Raw genomic sequence first — 15,607 nt, forward strand, 5'->3', positions numbered from 1 at the left:
TTAAATTCTAAGAGAGTTATGGATTTCAGATAATCACCTGCTTAGTGTTCCTGAACAGTCTTACCAAGCTGGAAAGACAATAAGGAAATGAAAGTGACAGGTGAACATGGAACATGACCACAAAGGTTGGACCTTTGGTCCAAACATGGACCACATGACCAAAGAACATCCAAACCAACAATTTCTCTGTGTTTAAGGCAAGCTTCAAATGGAAAAGATAAGGGTCACCCGGGTGGCTCAGTCGGTTAAGCGTCTGACTTCAGCTCAGGTCATGATCTTAGGGTTTGTGAGTTCCAGCCCCACGTCAGGCTCTGTGCTGACTGCTTGGAGCCTGGAGCCTGGAGCCTGTTTTGGGATTCTGTGTCACCCTCTCTCTCTGCCCCTCCCCTGCTCACACTGTCTTTCTCTCTCTCTTTCTCTCTCAAAAATAAATAAACATTAAAAAAAATTTAATGGAGAAAATATCTCCATTTTCTAACACTCATCTACTCCATTTATAACCTAAAGTAGAATATTTTTTTTAGAGTAATACCATGCTAAATTCCCCTGTGTAAATGCACAGGAGTACAGCTGGTCTAATAAAGTGGGAGAAGATTCTGAGCATCACTGAAAAGCTATATACTCTCTAAATCCCATCCCCACCCCATCTCCCAAAAAGTCATCATTGAGAGCTCTGCTCTGTGGAACAACATTAGACAACATCCTCAAAAAACAAGGTTCCAAGAATAAATGCATAGCCTTTTATTAGGACATAAAAGAAATTTGGCTAATTTTTACCAAAAATTTTTCAGCAAATTCAATAAGCCTGGCTGACTTAACACTTATTAAACTTAACACTTATTACTCTGTATGTTTGTCTGGTTTATTCACTATTACATCCCAAACACATAGAAAGTTCTATGACTCATAGTAGGTACTCAAATATTTTTGAATGAATATCAAAACATAAAGTGGCTTATAAACATCAATATAAAACATAACCCCCAGTATATTGAAAATACGATTATACATACTGGTAAGAATTAAATGACAATGGTTAAATTTCCCAGAGGATAATTCCAAATTTAAAAAAATCTTTAAGCAAATGCATCTCTAATTAGTCAAAGGTATTAGAGTAGATTTTTGTAGAGAGGACCTTCCACGGTCTCTATCTCCCACCAGTGGCCATGCTGTCACTCTAATTGTGCATCTTTCTTGTTGTGTGGTGTATATATTCTTAGCTATGTCTCTTCTGAATTCAGCAAAATCTTGAAAAACAAGTCCAGGAAAAAAAAAATACTTGGGCTCATTCTATACCATAAATTAGGTCTTAAAAGCTTTTTTTCAATTTTTTTAAATGTTTATTTATTTTTGAGAGAGAGAGCATGAGCAGGGGAGGAGCAGAGAGAGAGGGAGACAGTCCAAAGGGGGCTCCAGGCTCTGTGCTGTTAGCACAGAGATCGACAGGGGGCTTGAACCCATGGACCATGAGATCATGACCTCAGCCAAAGTTGGCTGCTTAACCAACTGAGCCATCCAGGCGCCCTGGTCTTACAGTTTTTTCTAAAAAAGAAAGATAAGTTGTTCTTCTCTCAGACCTAAAAATAAAAGTTGTACTACCAGAATTTGATCCAAAAGCAAAACTTCACCACTTTTATATTAAAAGCTTCAATTACAGACCTAAAGTAGAAGTCCACACTACAATTTTAAACACTAATAGGTGAAAAGCTTTTTAAGAAAAACTTGCATGCAGCCTTCAAAGAACTACCACCTTACTACAGAAAAGCACTACCCTTGGAGAGTAGTTTTTCTTTGAAAAACAATGGCAGGGGGTTGTCCTCAGCTTCTTTACCCAGCACCCCTCTAAGTGGCTAAAAGCTTTAATAATGCAATGCCTTCTCATCTTTGTTAGCTAGTGACACAAGGTTTGAGTTTCACATTCAATTGGTAGCTGCTGTGGAATGCATTAAATAAGGAATGTTTTATCCAGAGCAGAACAAAGCTAATCTTCAGGTGTGGATTGATACAAAGAGAAGAACATTCACAGAACTGAAAAGAGAATCAACACCTAACAAATTCTTACTCCCCCACCTGGGTGTTACATTACCTGCTACATTTCTTCCAGGCTCATTTCCCCCTCCAGTCAAAAACACTTAGAAGGCATTCATCCGAATGCAAAGAAGCCAGCTTGGAAGGCTTGGTTTCTTTGTGTGTAATTCAGATAGAAAAAGGGAAGATCTGAAAATCTTTTTTTTTTTTTGACAACTGTAATTACATTAACAATCATAAAAATTAATGAGTAGCAACAGCCAGCATTTCATCAAGTCAGTCAAATATTCAGTCTGGAGAAAGGCACATACTTAAAAATTAATATGCTGTACTTGACAACATAATTTTATTCATCCATTCCACCACTTACTGATCATTTACTATGCTCCAGTGGGACGCTAAAGATACTTTCAACAGGAATGTGACTACATCTAACAGTGCATATATATTAGTAACCTGATTTTGTATATGCAGTCTTTCCCAAATGTGTGCAGTTTTAGGGAAATGCTGTAAATTTTCCCATGCATTTTTTCAAGTTTATTTGTATATTTTGAGAGAGAGAGAAAGAGAGCACATGTGCCACTAACCAGGGGAGGGGCAGAGAAAAAGGGAGAGAGAGAATTTCAAGCAGGCTCTGCACTGTCAGCACAGAGCCCAACGAGGGGTTCGAACTACCGAACCACGAGATCATGACCCGAGCTAAAATCAAGAGTCAGATACTTAACTGACTGAGCCACCCAGGCACCACTCCCTTGTGCCTGGGTGGCTCAATAATATTTTAATTATTACTTTGCTTCTTCTAGGAAGCACTATGTAAATGACACCCATTTGTGTCTGTGTGTGTTGTACAAGAGGAGACATTTAGGAACAGGGAAGCCAATTTATAAAGTGTTCTTCAATTTTTTATGTTACAAGTATCACTTCTCATTGACCACCTTCTTCAACCAAGTTAATAACTCATTCTTTGTCTGTTTAAAGAATAGCATTCCAGCAATGACTGGCGGGGTAACATTTAGATACAGAGCTCTTTCTCAGAAAGCTCACCCACCACTTCAGAGTTTGCCCCTAACAACAAAGATGTCTTCGGATTTGTCTTGCTGGTTCAGGCTTCCAAGACCACAGAAGAGAGAATATCTTCCAAAAGAGAGTGTTTAGCTATTTTGGGGAACAACAAGAAAATGCTAACAGTAGGATGGGGGAGGGAAAGTGTGTAGATCTGCAAAAATAAAGCCCAATTTCCTAAATAAGTTTATTTAAATATTATTTCATGAAAGTACTTATTTTACAGTCATGGACCTCGCTTATTTTGGCTTACAAAATATTTTATAACTGAAAGGAAATATAGGATACAAATATGTTTGAACATACTTCTGTTATAAAGTATACATAAAATTATAAATAACAGGGAGAGGGGTTGATATTAACTCAGATACCATCTACTCACTACTATTTATTGTTGCTAGCAGATTTAATCCAGTCATATCAATAAACTGTTCATTTTCTTTACAATGAAATCTCTATTCTTTAAAGAGTACATACTACTTACTCCACTACTCTAATCAAGGTACTGCCCTTATGTTGAAACCCAGTAGGTCATTTTCTTTGAATGGGTTTTCTCTGCCTCTCAAAACCTAGGCTACAGGGTGCTTGGGTGGCTCAGCTGGTTGAACATCCGACTCTTGGTTTCACCTCAGGTCATGATCTCACAGTCATGAGATCGAGCCCCACGTCAGGCTCTGTACTGACCATGCAAAGCCTGTTTGGGATTCTCTCTCCTCCTCTCTCTCTGCCCACACCCTGTGTGTGCGTGCACACATGTGCTCTCTCTTTCTCAAAACAATAAATGAACTTTAAAAACAAAACAAAACCCAGGAAAAAACCCAGTGAGAATACCAATATAGTTGGTCTGAGATGCCATCATATTTCAGAGTAGTTTTGTGTATCCCCCAATTCTCAAATTGAATTTGGGGAAGGCCAACATATTAGGACTAAAAACTAAGAATTCAGTCCTTCGTTCTGTGTAGTTGTCTTTTTCCACTGTTCTTCACCCTCTGCTTTGAGTTTGCCCACACACACATGCACAGAAGCACTCTGACCTCTACTGCCAGAGAATGGAACTTTTCCCACAAGTGTCTTTATTTCCATTACATTTTTCCGTGATGTTCACAGCATCCATAGGATTCTCTCTCAAAGTAAAATTCACAGTGAATTCCTTAATGGCCCATGAATGCTGGGCATCTGCCCTTTATGCCCTCATTCAAACAGGAAAAGAGAAAAAAGGTAAGACCAAAGGGTTATGCCATTAGTCTGTCCCTCTTTGTCAGCAAGGAGAATGGCTCTCCTGGAAGTCCCACCGCATAGTCCTCCATCATGCACGGCCACACTAAGCACAAAGATATCCAAGAAGACAAATCTTTTCATCAGGATTTACTAACATTCTTACAAACATCAGGGTTCAGATGGTATAGAGGGAAGAATGGCTATCAAGTAGATAACTGGTAATGTCTGCCATAGGTATATCATATTTTTTAAATGTTTATTTATTTTTGAGAAAGAGAGTATGAGCAGGGGAGGGGCAGAGAGAGGGGGACAGAGGATCCAAAGCAGGCTCCATGCTACAGCAGTGAGGCGGACGAGGGGCCTGAACTCATGAATCATGAAATCAAGACCTGAGCCAAAGTTGGATGCTCAACTGACTAAGCCACCCAGGCACCCCTAGATCATGTTTTTAAAAAAGTGAATTCACCTGAGTAGCCATCTGAGGGGAAAAATAAAGTTAGATCCATAGCTCATGCCTTACATATAAGTTAATTCCAAGTAAATCAATGATTTTAAAGCATACAAGATGAACCCACAAAATAAGCTAAATAGAACTGTGAGAATTTTTATGCTCCAGAAATGAGAAAGGTTCCTGTGATATAAAACTCAGAAACCATAAAAGAAATGATTAACTCAATTACATATTAAAAAAAGAGCTTTTCATAGAAAACCAAAACACAATCAAAACACAACCACCCCCCCCACCACATACACACACAAACATTTGTAGCTCACATGCTAGACAAAGAAACAAATTCCTTAATAAGTAAAGAGCTCCTAAAAAAGGAGGAAGGAGATATCAGGAGTTCATAGAAAAGACACAAATTGCCCTTAAACATATTAAGATGATCAAATTCACTTATCAGATAAATACAAAATCAAAACTACAAGATCTGATCTTCATCTTTCTAAGAATAACAACAGGTGTAACAGACCCTCTCCTACGTAGTTAGTGGGAGTGTAAACTGACCCTCTAGAAAGGAAAACCAACATTCAGCAGCTGGGAACAATCCTACAATTATGCAAAACGACCTAGGCCCAATCTTAGTCACTGAAGCATTGCTTATAATTACAAATATCAGAAGAAACTTCAGTATCTATCAAAAGAGGACAGGCTAAATAAATTCTAGTTTATCCAGTCAATGGAATACAATAATGACAAATACTAGATTTTGCAACTGTAAAGAATTTTTTAACCTTTTGTGCCAATGTACAAGTGTAGTCAAGCTCTGTTGTTAGGCACCAAAAACTGTTCAGTGTATATATTATGTTTCCATTTGTATACCTAAAAATTAAATCATATATGAAATCTGCAGGCTATCTAAAGTACTTCTATTTCTCAGAAGCATTTGGTTTTCTTTTTCATTTACTATGTGTAGTTGAACTGCATGCTCCCACCAAACAGCAGCAACTCAAGGTGAGACAGTTTTCACAGAGGTGAGGAAGGCAGGAGGCTGGCTGTGGGACCAGAACACCAAAGCTGATTTTGATATATTTCACTCCTTAGAAAGAGTGCCTAAAAAGGGTGAGGTCCAAAATGTTCTTACCACAAATGGAGGCAAATAGAGATTTATTTTTTTAATTTTTTGTGTGTGTTTATTTATTTTTGAGAAAGAGATAGAGTGCGGGTGGGTCAGGGACAGAGAGAGGGAGACACAGAATCTGAAGTAGGCTCCACTCTCTGAGCCGTCAGCACAGAGCCTGACATGGGGCTCAAACTCAGGAACCGTGAGATCATGACCAGGGCTGAAGTCCGACACTTAAACGACTGAACCACCCAGGTGCCCCTAGAGATTTATTTTTTAACAAGTTTCTACTATAATTGAATGTTGGTGGAGGATTAGCTTACATTTAAGAGAAGCAGAATGACACCTGAGAGCTTCATTTGGGCTAGAAGGATAATGGGACACCTGGGTGGCTCAGTAGTTTAAGCATTTGACTCTTGATTTTGGCTCAGGTCATAATCTCATGGTTCATGAGTGAGTCTGAGCCCGCTGTTGGGCTCCAGGCTGAGTGCAGAGCCTGCTTGGGATTCTCTCTCTCCCCTGCTCTCTGCCCTTCCCCCACTCATGCTCACTCATGCTCTCTCTCTTCAAAAATACATTTTAAAAAAAATTTTAAGAAAGGAAGAATGGGGTGCCTGGGTGACTCAGTTTGTTAAGCATTCAACTTTGGTTCAGGTCATAAGCTCACAGTTTGTGAGCCTGAGCCCCACATCTGGCTCTCTGCTGTCAGCAGAGAGCCTGCTTTGGATCCTCTGTCACCCTCTCTCTCTCCTCTCCCTGGCTTGCACACACTCTATCTCAAAAATAAACATTTAAAAAAATTAAAACTAAAAAATTTTAAAAAGAAGAAGAATTCATGGTGAATTGGGTGTGGGCAAGACACTGGGAAGCAGGATAGCAGAAAATGAAGTAACAGAAATGAGCCACAGTAGTTATTTTGCAGCTGTCTTTTAACTTAAGGCCATCAGGATGAGTGCAGAAAGCTATTAAATCTCAATTTCCCTACTTCAGGCTACCTTTCTGATTTCCATATTAGTTCAGCCAAGTGTTTCCCCATCTAATCGACACTTCTGCCCTATTAAGAAGTGAGCCCCCAAAAGGGGTGGGGACTGTATATATTCCATATTTTCCCTACCTCTCCTGGACAAAGTGTCAAGGTCTTTCCCTGTTCTAAGGGCCTCTAAATGGGTAAACTTTAGGAAGCCAAGCCTACAATGTACAGCAGTCTGCAATCTCTCCAGGGACCTGAGACTATCCAGGCAGAGCTGTAAGGGAAACCTTGTACCAGAGACGTTCTCTACACCCTTGGCACAGACAACTCTTTCCACCAGATCGTGGCCCTATCCCATATCCTGAAACCTCTGCCAGTGAAGCATTAAGTCTTTAAGCAGAGTATAATAAAAAGTGGTATAGGGAAAGAACACCCAAAATACAGAAAAAATAAGCCCTTGTTGTCATGGAGCTCATAACCTCTTCGGGATCCAAAGCTGTGAACGCGTGCATGCCAGCCCACACAAGCGGTCTCTCGTTTTCACAACAGCACAGCTTTCACAGACTAAAGAGCTGAGTACATAAGCACCAAAGGGTTAGTATGGCAAGTGGCCTGTGACAGATGAGGCCAGCCGGGGCATTGCTACGCTTTTCTTAATCTTATTCCCCTCTATCGTGTAATCTCTCCTCACCTTATCATCCAGACTTCCTGAAAGAGAAGTCTACACTCCGTATCACCACCTCTGCATCTCCGATTTACTTCGCGGTGTACTCCACTTTGTTTTCCACCTTCACTCTGAAATTGCTATAATGAAGCCACTAGTGGCTTCCACTCATTTTTCTGAACCTTGATACTGTTCATTTCAATGTTTAACTATTTGTGGGTCACAGACCTTTTTGGAAATCTGATGAATGCTATAGAATTTCTCTCCGGAAGATTCATACACACATACACTGTGCAGAGAATCCAGAAACCTCCTGAAACTTCATCGTAAACCAACTCGGTCAACAGATTCCAGGTTAAGAACCGCTGACCACGTGCTCAGTTTTTACAACTTTTCTTTACAAATTACTCCATTTACATTTTTAACCTCCTTCCTGCGGTCCTCTTCCTGCGCCTACCTCTTAAACATGGTTATGAATTCAGGTTGAGCCTCTCATTCAAAACACTCCCTCTTGCTCCTCTATTCTCATGACCTCAGTCATATCAGTGTGCTTAGAAGTTCTAAATCTGTATCTGCAGACCAAACTACACTTCCAAGATTCATGCCTCCATAACTACCACTTGGTGGATAACTCCACTTTGGCTAACATCATACTCAACATGGCCAAAATTAAATTCAGTGAATTAGGGTCTTCCTATAATCTCTCACTAAGAATGCCAACACAATATGATTCCACTTCTGGGATGGCCAAGTAGCTCCTATCAGACCAACTCTCCCACATACAAAGAAATATAAATTCAAGACTAATATATATTTAAATTTTTTAATGTTTTTTTTTTTTTTTTGAGAGAGAGAGACAGACAGAAAGAGAGAGTGAGTGGGGAGGGGCAGAGAGAGAGGGAGACACAGAATCTGAAGCAGGCTCCAGGCTCTGAGCTGTTAGGACAGAGCCCGACACGGCTCAAACCAACAAACCTTGAGATCATGACCTGAGCCAAAGCCAGATGCTTAAGCGACTGAGCCACCCAAGCGCCCCAAGAATAATAAATATTAAAAAAAAAACCAAAAAAAACCCAAAAAACAGTTCAGAATGCACTGCAGAGCAGATGAAAAAGGCAATCACTGAAGGTGAGTTGACTTCAGTCAACTGAAAGAGGGAGCTGCACTAAATGAATTTTCAGTTTTTAGGATTTATAGCCTGAAGAAAGGCCCAGTACATACCATGCAAGTGCCAAAAATTCTGGTACAAAACCCACGGTCTCATTGGGCTTCAGAACTAGAGAACAGAGTCCAGGGCAACGGCAGTCACTGGTAAGTGAAACAAAATGCCAGGCAAGAGAGGGCTAGAGAGAACAAATATCAAATCTCTACATGGCCTCTGAACCACAGATTTCCAGTTGACTCTAAGCACCGCAGCTAAGGCGAGAACAAAGATTTAAGTTGCCATCACTGCGGGAAAACTGAATTTGCAGCCGAATTAGTGCCTGGTTTAACAACAACAACAACAAACATTTTTTTGGCAAAATATAACATAATTGAGAGTACCCAAAATTTATTTATAATGTCCAGGATACAATCCAAATTACTTGACATAAAAGAACCATGAAACAGGGGGCTTATTCACAAGGGAAAAGACAGTCAAGGGAGACTCCAAGATGTTCCAGATGTTTTAATTAGCAAGTGAGTATTCTGAAGCAGCTCTCATTCCAACATTCAGGCATAGAAAGCAAAAATGCTCATAATCCTGAAAGAAAAACTCAGCAGAGAAATATAAACTATGAAACTGAGTAACAATGATGTTAAATGAGCCAAATGAAAATTCAGGGACCGAAAATAAAGTATCTGAGATAAAGATTTCACTGGGCGGGATGTGCAGCAGAGTGGAGATGACAAAGAGAAGTCAGTGAACTCTTTGAAGATACCAAAGACATATTAGAGACACATCAATAAAAGTTACTCAATCTAGAGAACAGAAAGATGAAAGATTGCAAAGTGATTTATAGGCATCCGTGGGGTAACATTAAAATGTCTAACACAACTGGATAACAATTGCGATTGAGTTCCCAGAAAAAGGGAGAGAGAGAATGGAGCAGAAAAATCATTTGACAAAATAATGGGAATGCCTCAAAAATTGGGAAAGGCATTTAGTGATTGCTGAAGAGTGCATCAGAAAGATGGGACCACCAGGGCACCTGGGTGGCTCAGTCAGTTAAGTGTCTGACTTCGGCTCAAGTCATGATCTCAAGGTTTGTGGGTTTGAGCCCCGGGTCAGGCTCTGTGCTTATAGCTGGGAGCCCAGAGCCTACTTAGGATTTTGTTGTCTCCCTCTCTCTCTGCCCCTCCCCTGCGCTCACGCTGTCTGTCTGTCTGTCTGTCTGTCTCTCTCTCTCTCTCTCTCTCTCAAAAGTAAATAAACATTTAAAAAAAGATCTTTTAAAAGACTTGACCACCAAGTGACCCATGAGCTGGACCTGGGCACTCAGAGGCTCCTCAGCCCCTCCCTTGTCCTCGGAATGTGGCTGCTGCTTGCCTTTCCTGCTCCCAGAGACTGCTCCAAGGGTACGGTCTTGAGATTGTGATTTGGTGTTAAGAACAACTGCACAGTGTACATAGCTGAACCCAGTTAGGGCCTCTGAAGAGGCCTTTACAATTTGGGAGATGGATGCACGGATCCACTCGTCTTGCTGCTGCCCTGTACAAGACCCACATATAAGCTCTCTGTGCTTATTGAGACTACCCCCTCCTAACCTGGAGGTGGCCTCTTTCTTTGGCCCCTCCCTGCCCTCTGAGTATAGGGACCAATTTCAGATTACTCCAGGGAAGCTTCCAGGAGGCTTACCAACCAAAGCAATTCAAGAAGATAAGCGAACCCCAAGCAGGATATGTACAAAGAACATGCCACATGGGCACATCAGAGCCAAACTGCTAAAACTAAATAGAACCAGAACATCTTGAAAGCAGAGAAGAAAGGAGACCTCGCATGGAGGAGTACACTGATTTCAATTACAAGTTACTTCTCATCAGGGGCAATGAAAGCCAGAAGACAGTGGGACATTCGTGCATTCATTTATTTATTCATCTTTGCAAGGTCAGCGGGGTGGGCAGACACACACACACACACACACACACACACACACACACACACACACACATTACCTTTAAAATGCTGAACGAGAGTAATGAGTCCACTCAGCTTATAATACCACTGGCTGCCAGCATCCCACATCAAAAACCCGGAGTGAGCTGGACTTCTTCCTCATATTCACCTGCTCTCAGGACTACTGATTCTACCTCATTTAGGTATATCTGCACCATATCTATCTCAAAAAAAAAAAAAAAAAAGTGGCTTGAGCCCTCATGTCTCTCCAGAATTGCAGCAATAGTTGTTTACCTAGTCTCTCTGGCCCCTATACACTGTGTTTCACATCACAAGTCATGCTAAGAATACAGATCATATCAACCTCTTGCAAAAGTCATTCAACGACCCCCTACTACACTCAAGATAAAATCCAAAGTCTTTAGAACAACATTCTAAGAGTTCTGAGTTTCAGGATCCCTTTATACACTTAATTATTGAAGGTCCCAAAAACCTTTGTTTATGTAGGCTTATCCCTCAGTGTTTACTGTTTTACAAATTTAAAGGGAGGGGAACCTGGCTGGCTTAGTAGGTGGGAGTGTGCAACTCTCGACTTCGAAGTTGTGAGTTTGAGCCCCATGCTGGGTGTAGAGATTGCTTAAAAAATAAAATTGGGCTACACCTGGGTGGCTCACCCAACTGAGTGTCTGACTCTTGATTTTAGCTCAGGTCATGATCTCTCAGTTTGTGGGATCGAGCCCCCAGTCCGGCTCTGCACTGACAGCAGCACAGAGCCTGCTTGGGATTCTCTCTTTCTCTCTCTCAAAATAAATAAACTTTAAAACAAATATATAAGTGGGGTGCCTGGGTAGCTCAGTTGGTTAAGCGTCTGACTTCAGCTCAAGTCATGATCTCACAGTCCATGAGTTTGAGCCCTGCGTCAGGGTCTGTGCTGACAGCTCAGAGCCTGGAGCCTGCTTCTGATTCTCTGTCTCCCTCTCTCTCTGCCTCTCCCCTGCTCGTGCTGTGTCTCTGTCTCTCAAAAATCAATAAATGTTTAAAAAACTAGATTTAAAAATACATATAAAATCTTTTTTAAAAGCTTTTTTTACAAAGGAAAGAAATTTAGGGGCACCTGGGTGGCTCAGTCGGTTAAGCGTCCCACTTCGGCTCAGGTCATGATCTCACGGTCCGTGAGTTCGAGCCCCGCGTCGGGCTCTGTGCTGACAGCTCAGACCCTGGAGCCTGCTTTGGATTCTGTGTCTCCCTCTCTCTACCTCTTCCCCACTCACACTCTGTCTCTCTCTGTCTCTCAAAAATAAATAAACATTTAAAAAATTTAAATTAAAAAAAAAGGAAACTTAAAGTGAGAAATTTTTCAGATATAAGAATCCATAAGTACATATCCCATTAACCATGATAGCAATGATGTCATCATGTATCATGTAGCCTCTAAAATTCTTAGCATATTCTCAAGAGAATCCAGAGGAAAAGGCAAATGAAATCTTAGTATAATTTTAAAAATAGTTTTGAACTTGTAGACCTTCCAAAAAGGGGCCTCAGGGGCCTACGGGGTTCTCAGAGAGCACACCTTGAGAACTGCTGCTTTACAGGACTCCCTCCGGCGCCCAGCTGCCCGTGAAAGGTTCAGCTAGCCCAAGCTTCTGGCAATTCCCTGAGCACACCACTTTCTTTGTGCTCTGCACCTCTCCTTAGAAGAAAAGTCTTTCAGTTCCAGATTTCCCAGCTAGCACGTACTCATTCCCAAGACTTTGAATATTGCTTCTTCAGAAAGCATTTCCTAAACTTTCTGATACAGTTTGATTTTCATGTCCCTTCTCTCCTCTCCCATAGCTCCCTCTGCCTCCCTGAATCATGGCATTATCAGACAACTAAACCAAGAAATATAATGGGGGTTACTCATCTCTGTAACCCAGAATAAGGCCCAGAATTTTATGTACACATTCAACACAAATACATGATCCTTAATGGTTACAGATCTAATAAAGAAATAAAGTCCGTCATTCCCCCAAATTGTAAATACAGAAGTAACGACTTGGTCTGTTAGGCTATAAACAAGCTATTCAACTCATTTCTCAACATTGAAATTATTAGGAGGGTCTCCTTTATAATAGAATTTCAGTTCTAAAGACTGAGCATTTTGGACCTCTTAGGGTTCAAATAAAGTGAAGAAAAGGAAGAAAGTGATGAATGACAGGAATCATTTCTGATGATGAAGAAACAGCTATCAAAATACCTAGTAACCATGTTGAGTCACCAGGAACACATTCCTGGATGATATATGAGGAACTACGAAGGCCTAATTCCCACAGAGAAATAAGAGTGCTCCGATTGGCTGTTTTTCACATAAGTTACAAAATAAGTAATGAAAAATATTGAAGAGGGAAGAAAAATTGAGAAACCTGCAGCAGGCTGATAAATGTCACCACTTGTTTGTCAAGGAGGGCAGCTACAGAAAGGTACAGTCCCCAGGAATGGTGAGTAAAATATCTTACATGTAAGTCCTCTCTTAACTCCAGACCACTCAGTGAATGAATAGGAAGAGGGGAGGAAAAGCAAGTCTACTTCCTTTCCATCAGCGGGGAATGCTGGCCAGTAAAGTCAGAGGGAAGCATCAACAATTTTACACTTTCTTAGGTCATCAAGAATATTAACCGTCTCACTCTAGAATTAACAGCAGAATTGTGAACACCTTAGGAGGATTTCTACTTTTTGAAGTTTCTAAATCCTGACACATAAAAGAATTAAGACATTGGGGAAATCTCATTTTGAAAAATAAAAATCACAAATTATTCACAGTAATATCCATCTTCTAAATATAAACCAGTTTATTGCCAATTTTAAAAATGTATTTCACTGTAAACTATAAGCATGGCTTATATCAATAACAAAAAAAATTTCCAACTTAAAAAAAAATGCTTTTTAAGTTTTGACTCCAAATTAAGACAGAAACACATTAGAATATTTTTATACCAAACATTATTGGGAAAAAAATTCCAATACTTTATGATTTTTTAATCTAAACATCCTCACTTTTCATTACATAGAAAATAGAATCTTAAAATAAAATCATACATTGGGTTGAGTAACGATCAACACTTACAGAAATCCCTACCATACTGACTTCTGGTTTCTAACTTCCAGCACTGAATAGCTACAGAACATATAAAATATAGGTAAAGTAGATACAAATTGCTTCTGAATCAGAACTCTCGTCAAGTTATTTAATACATTCAGAATAAAATTTTATTTAATACAGTAATAAAAATATAAAATAAATAAAATAAAATAATTTATAAAAATAACGATCCAAAAGTAAATGTGATCATACTAAGTTTACAAAATATCTAAATGACTACTTCTAGAGGTGCCTGGGTGGCTCTTGTTAAGCGTCCGACTTCAGCTCAGGTCATGATCTCACAGTTCATGAGTTCAAGCCCTACATCGAGCTCTGTGCTGACAGCTCAGAGCCTGGAGCCTTCTTCAGATTCTGTGTCTCCCTCTCTCTCTGCCCCTCCCCCACTCACTCTGTCTCTGTCTCTCAAAAATGAACAAACAGTAAAAAAAAAAAAAAAAATGCTTTAAAAAAAATAAGTTACTACTTCCAAATATCCAAAATATATAAGGAAAAATTACTATACTATGAAAAAAGACACTATCCTTACAGATTTGTTCCTGAACTTTTAACTCGATTTAAAGTTCATATTAAAAATTTTGAAAATTTCTGAAAGCTTTAAATTTCTAAAGAAATTACTAAAAAATCTAATAGCATATTCTACCCAAGAATAAGAGCATGTAAACAAATTTAAAATTATGAAACATTTGTTATAACTCACAGTAGCTATTCTATTTCCTCAAAAACAAACAATATTTTAAAATTTTCATTCTACACACATACCTGACCTTGATATCATTATGCTCATTTAAATGGGGGTAATGCCAGCTGTAGGGCCCCTCAGGTATGATCATATAAACAAGGCCTGCTAAGTTGGCTACAGAAAAATTTTCTTACACTAATTTTATACTATGAACGCAGAATGCATAAAAGATGGGGATTATGAGGTCAATAAGTACATAATCCACTCTAAATGCTTAACTATATTAAGGTGGAATTAAAGTCTAGAAAGCGTTTCTTTGTAATTCTATAGCAAGCAAGAAGTCCAAGTTGAGAAGAGGTCACAGTCATTTATTCTCTTAGCCAACCTGAAGAGTAAAATTAAAATCAAAGCAACTTTTTTGATTAAAAAAAAATATTTAGGAATTCATTGACAGACTTCTTATATTCATCTTCTCTATCCCAAAATCCTTTTTACCAAATATAAAAATCAACAGCAACAAAAAAAATCTAAGGCACCACTGGAGAGAGAAAATATCACAGAAAACAGTACTAGAAAGGGATTCTTGGTATAGGGAAGACTATAACAGAATTTCTGTAAAGAAGCTAGTCAGGAAATAGTCAACCCTATATATTTTCAAAGGAGATAAACTTATTTTACTCTACCACTATGTCTAATTTGGAGTGCTCATTTAATACAGCATGCTGTATTCAATAAGAATTAAAAGTTATACTTTTAAATTTCCAAAATCACTAAACAAAAATGAGACATGTAAGTTCTTTTTTCTAGTTGGAAATATTTCTAAGTGATCAACTTCAACCATGAAACAAATTTTTCCCAAAATCTTATGAGCAAAAACACATATAATCCCTCTACTGTTGCCTTACAAAGATATTTAGAAAGATCCTTTCAAGGACCAGAAGTTATCTAAATTAAAATCAACTTTGTTATTGGATTCTAAATGTATCATATCATGCAGAGTTAGTAGAAAGAAAGAAAGAAAGAAAGAAAGAAAGAAAGAAAGAAAGAAAGAAAGAAAGAAAGAAAGAAAGAAAGAAAGAAAGAAAGAAAAAGAAAGCCCAAACTTTTCATTTGGCAAACATTAAGTTCTAGATGTGAACGCAAAGGGACAAAGATATTAATTTTTCCTTATTCATTATGTTACTT

The 15,607-nt window shown here is 39.1% G+C and overlaps 1 protein-coding gene across 20 annotated transcripts in view; it reads right to left on the minus strand.

The window, feature by feature from the left end:
* The window catches only part of LMO7 (LIM domain 7), a 196,546-nt gene that overhangs the window by 153,201 nt on the left and 27,738 nt on the right, over positions 1-15,607 (minus strand). The window lies entirely within an intron of this gene.

This window comes from Neofelis nebulosa, chromosome 1, assembly GCF_028018385.1.
Source record: "Neofelis nebulosa isolate mNeoNeb1 chromosome 1, mNeoNeb1.pri, whole genome shotgun sequence".
Lineage (NCBI taxonomy): Eukaryota > Metazoa > Chordata > Mammalia > Carnivora > Felidae > Neofelis > Neofelis nebulosa.